We start from the raw sequence: 6,000 nt of genomic DNA, 5'->3' as shown, positions 1-6,000 counted from the left end.
CTAAACACCTCTTACCACCCCAAAACCCATAACCACCCTAAAACCCCAAAATACCCTTACCACCCCAAACCCCATACCCACCCTAAAACTTAAACACCCTTTACCACTCCAAACCCCATACCCACCCTAATAGCTAAAAATACTCTTACCACCCCAAAACCCATGCCCACCCTAAAACCTAAAAAAGCCCTTACCACCCTAAAAAAAAACTTACCACCCTAAAACCTAAAAATGCCCTTACCACCTCAAAACCTAAACCCACCCTAAAACCTAAAAATGCCCTTACCACTCCAAAACCCTTACCCACCCCAAAACCCAGAAGTGCCCTTACCACCCCAAAATCCATACCCACCCTAAAACCTAAAAAAGCCCACATATATATATATATATATATATATATGTATATATATAGATATGTGTATATATATAATATATATATATATATCTATATCTATCTATCTATATATATATATAGATATTTATATATATATATGTGTGTATATATATAAATATATAATTCAACCCATTTAATACAACCTGTACTTACCTTTAAAACCTTTACCAGACATATACCTTTATCATTCATGCCTCTACAATGAAATTTGTTGGAAAGGCATGTGTGGTGAAGGTATATTTGTGGTAAAGGCATGCGTGGTAAAGCCATGTGTGGTAAACGTATATGAGTTGTAAATGCATCGTGGTAAATGCATTTCGTTGCATTCACCGCGATGTAAGTGATGTTTCCCAGGATTTTTAAATGACACAGAGACGAACTAATGAAATGGCTCTCAGCCCACAAAAGTAAGTATACTCAAAGTGTACAAGAAGCTTTATGCTTACGTTTGACCTAAAAAGGGAGGGGAAAAAAAACACATCTTGCACCATTTTGTTTGGGCCCTGATCAGTAGGGGTGATATGGGCCTTAATGCTAGGAAGAAAAATCTCTATGTGAAAAGTGGTGGAAGCAGACAGGATCTATATGGGCCCACATACCCATGGTTTCAGAACATAACAAAAATAGTTCCCATACATTTTTGTTAGGAAACAGCCATATCTGTCAGAGCACGGGTGGTGCGCGATCTAGGACCCACCCCAGCCAAGTTAACTGCACTATCAGTATTGACATTGTGTGGCACAACATTACGTGGGAAGGCCCATGAGGCAGCTTGTACTGCCAACTGGTGGTCTCGTTGCTCCTTTTCTCACTAATGTACTTTGTTATGTATGTGGTGTTTATTGCATACTATATTGCATGTTCTTTCTGAAGTATAATGTGCTTTATTATCCATGTGGTGTTTATTGCATACTATATTGCATGATATTTATGTTTAAGAGCAAGGCCTGCTAAATAGATCGATGTTTGCATGGTTGTGTTGCATTTCCTCCTGTCGTTTTCATAGTAGTCGCTAAGAGACTACATTTCCCAGAAAGCTACACGACCACCATCTTGAGTGTGGCTACCAGTATAAGACTGGCCCTGCCCAACAACCGATGCTCACTATTCTTTCCGGCTTCTTCCTGAAGGTCAGCTGATTTCCTGTCTCCTCTGTGAGACACCGGCGCTGGAAGAACTTCTCCTCTTCATTCTTCCTTTTATTGCGACTGCGATAATATTCAACTCCGGAATTCCAGGGTGTTTCTTCTCTGTTCTTCGGAGCAGGTTTTTGCAAAAGGAAGTTTTCTTCCCTCCAGTGCAAAAATCAGTACAGGCCATGTTCTGTACGGTAAGGTGATTTATCTTTGGCGGCATAGTGCATTGTTGCGCTTTGATTAGAGCAAGACATTTCTGAGGCTCTTTCTTTTTGGGGCTTTTAGACTATTCCAAAGTGAGCGTTTAATATTCAGCAATGCATCATCGCTTAAGTCGTTTGGCAATCAAACATTTTCGTTTGGTGTGAGTTGTTTTGAGAATCCTTTGGTTTCTTAGTATGACTGTGGAATTTATGTATGTGTGAATGCTCATGTTTGAGGTCACCTGGAAATTATGACAACATTGTGGAATGGGCAATAAACCCATATGTTGGATTACGGGTTGTTTTGGCATTTGATTGACTCAACGCAAGCATTGTCAGTTGAACCAGAATTTGGTGAATGGAAGCAAAGAGATCCCTTTGCTATATATATATATATATATATATATATATATATATATTATATAATTTGGGAATGCTATATTTCTTTTCAGGTCTCCTTCCCCACTGACACCTATCCCAAACAGTTCCCATCGCCAGGCCACTCCAAAAATCTGCGCTATAACAGCATTCAGATTTGGAGGTGCCCGGAGGTGGGCCTTGCTGATCTTCGTACAGAACCTGGGGAAGTGTCGCTCCTCCAGACAATATCATCCTTAAACAGTTAATGCGGGGCTTGAGGTGACTCTTGCTAAAAGTGAAAAAGGGGCCAGGTCTCCTGTGCTGTGAATCCAGTGGAGGAACAGAGAGCCAAAGAAGAGAGAGACCTTCTCACCAAGGTGCCTGCTATTTGAAAGAAATGCAAATGTGTGCAATTGGTTAGTGTTAGACCTGACAGCCACACAGTGGTCACCCCCACCCCAACTTTTGCCTGCCTCCCTCCACTTTTCTGACACTGTTTTTGCTGGTTATAGGACTCTGCTAATCAGTGCTAAAGTGCATATGTTCTCTCCCTTAAACATGGTAACATTGGTTCAGTCCCAATTTGCATATTTGATTCAAGTTTAAGTCCACAGTACAGTGCACTACATGTGCCCAGGGCTTGTAAATTAAATGCTACTAGTGGGCATGCAGCACTGATTGTACCACCCACATAAGCAGCCCCTTAACCATGTCTCAGGCCTGCCATTACAAGGCCTGTGTGTGTAGTTTCACACCCACTTTTACGTGGCATTTAAAAGTATTTGCCAAGCCTTAAACTTCCCCTTTTCTACATATAAGTCACCCCAAAGGTAGGCCCTAGGTAACCCATAGGGCAGGTTGCTATATAGGTAAAAGGCAGGACATGTACATGTGTGTTTTATATGTCCTTGTAGGGTAAAACTCATACATTTGTTTTCTACCACTGTGAGGCCTGCTCCTTTCATAGGCTAGCATTAGGGCTACCCTTAAATACTGTTTGAGTGGTAGATTATGTTCAGAAAGGGGTAACCTGGTCATATTTAGTATGCCCAGAATGGTAATACAAAATCCTGCTTATTGATGAAGTTAGATTTTATATTACTACTTCAGAAATGCCACTATTAGAAAGTGAGCATTTCTCTGCACTTAAAATCCAACAGTGCCTTTCAGCCTGTCTCCAGTCCAGGTCTGGCTGGGCTGGTTGACAGCTCCTTGTGTATTTCACCCAGACAACCACAAACACAGGACAGTTAGTCACACCTGCACTCATCTGCATACTGAATGGGTCTGCCTGGGCTGAGAAGGTGGAGGGCCTGACACTTACATTTCAAAGGTTAGTAGCCTGCCCTCACACAATGGACTGCCTAACGCCCTACTGGGACCCTGGCAGACAGACCTGTACTGAAAGGGGACCTTGTGCACTTCAAAACCACTCTTTGAAGTCTCCCCAACTTCAAAGGCATCTTTGGGTATATAAACTGGGTCTCTGACCCCACCAACTCAGACACTTCTGAACCTGAACTGCACTCATCTAGACTGCTTTGCTGTAAAGGACTGCTGCCCTGCTGCCCTCTGACTTTGCTGGGAAGGGGTCTCCAAGGGTTTGGATTGAGCTTGCCTCCTTTTTCCTGAAGTCTCAGGGCCAAAAATACTTCACCTCTTGAGGAATCTCCTTGTGGGACGCACAGCCTGCCGGAAACGAATCACAACATTTTGCGACCAAGAATTCACCACACAGCTGACCCGGAACAACGCAGCACGACTTGCCGAGTGAAGATTCGACGCAGAGACTGCCTTGCGACAGAAAATTCAACGCACAGCCCGACCTGATCAATGCAACACCTATGACTTCTTCCAGCATGCCCAGGATTTGCTTGCATCATCCTTGGACATGAAAAGAACCCCACATCGCATTGAGAACCCAAGATTGCACGCCGAGAAATTATGCAAAGCCCTTGCAACGTGGAAAGAAATAACGCATAGTCGGTGCTGCTCTGGAAAATCCGACGCACACCTTATTTTTCCATGCATCTCCTCCTCTGCGGTCTCCGTACATGTAATTTTTTTACGCAAACCAGGTACTTTGTGCAACTAAGAGACAACGGTTGATTTCTAAGATTTAAGACTCTTTTTAATCTTGCTAAAGTGATATTTTGAATTGTGCTTATTGAAACTTTATCATTTTGGCCTTAATTTAACCAGAAAAATATCCTATATTTTTCTAAATCTGTGTGGTGTATTTTGGTTGTGTTTTCACTGTCTTACTGTTTGATTCATTGCACAAATACTTTACAGATTGCCTTCTCAGTTAAACTTGACTGTTCAGTGCCAAGCTACCAGAGGGTAGGCCCAGGCTAATTTGGATTGTGTGTGACTTACCCTGACTAGGATTGTGGTCCCTATTTGGACAAGGGTGCATACCTCTGCCAACTAGACACCTAATTTCTAACAGTGGTGATCAGCGGTGAGGACAGAACTTGTGTTTGTGCAGTGACATACAATAGCTAGGTGTACACTACCTACCCACAGTTAATGGTCAATTTTATATTTTCTCTTTTTGCTGTGACATTTTTCTGCTTGACATTTTAATCTAATCCTAAACAACATGTCTCTGGCTAGGTCTCAAGGAGGAGCTAGAGAGTTTGACCTACCCGAGCTGAAAACATACACTGTCAGCCAGCTGAAAGGGTTCGCAAGGGGGTGGGAGTACCTACCTGGGGCGCCTCCAAGAAGGAAGAGTACCAAAAGGCTCTGAGTGCCTGGGCAGAAGCCCGTTCACAAGAGAATGTTGTAGTGGAAGAGCCAGAGGATGGCTCTCCAGAGCATTTGCCACCAGTAGTAGGGGATGACACCCCTGGATCTGTGCCCAATGCTAAACTGAGGACAGTGTCTCATGTCACGGCCTGACCACAGAGGAAAGGAGGGAGGAGAGAGAGTTTAAATTGCAGCTGGCCACATTAAACATGGAGGCAGAGGAGAGGAAATGAGAAAGTGAGGCTGAGAGAGCAGACAAACAGGCTCAGAGAGAGGCAGAGAAGAGGAGAGCAGAAAGAGAGGCTGAGAAAGCAGCCAAACAAGCTGAGGCTGAAAGGGCCTTGAATGAAAATAAACTACTTCTGGCTCATGAACTGAGTCTAAAGGAGCTGGACCTCAAGTCTAGGCAGTCTGAGTCCAGCAGTGATGGTGGAAGCATACATACAGGACCTGCTGGGGACAGAAAGGTTTGTACACCCAAAGATGTGGTGCCAAGTTATATGGTGGGAGATGACATGGATAAGTGGTTTGCTGCTTATTAAGTTGCACTAAGGGTTCATGGGGTTCCTGAAGAACAAAGGGCAGTGGGCTTGTGGAAAAATGTGCCAGTACTTGGGAGGGATATACTTCTCACACTAGAGGCTGGGGACCTGAACAAGTATGCCCCTATGAAAGCCATTTTAATTGCTAAGATTGGGCTGACCCTCGAAAAGTATCACCAGGAATTCAGGGACATTACCAAACACTCCACTCAGACTTGGGTAGACCTTTTTCACATTTCTGTAAGGCACTGAATGGATGGGTGTGGGGCAGTAAAGTAAATTATTATGTGGGGTTATATAATTTGATCCTGAGAGAGCATGTGCTCAGTATTTGCTTTACAGAATTGCACCAGCACTTGATTGACAGTAAGCTGACTAATCCCAGGAAGCTTGCTGAGGAGGCCGACCTCTGTGCTAGCACCAGAGTGTCCAAAAAGGTATCTGGGGGGGGGCACCCACAAATGTGGTCAGGGATCCCACCAGAAGAAAGAGGGGGGAGAAAAACTTAAAAATAAGTTCTTAAAAGCCCCCCAAAATAACAAACTAGGGGATAGTGGTACACAGTCCCAACCTGATTCTGCAAAGAAACCGGGATTCTTTGACCATAGGAG

The sequence above is a fragment of the Pleurodeles waltl genome, chromosome 12, assembly GCF_031143425.1.
Source record: "Pleurodeles waltl isolate 20211129_DDA chromosome 12, aPleWal1.hap1.20221129, whole genome shotgun sequence".
Lineage (NCBI taxonomy): Eukaryota > Metazoa > Chordata > Amphibia > Caudata > Salamandridae > Pleurodeles > Pleurodeles waltl.
The sequence above is the reverse complement of the archived record's forward strand: the minus strand, read 5'-3'. Positions refer to the sequence as shown.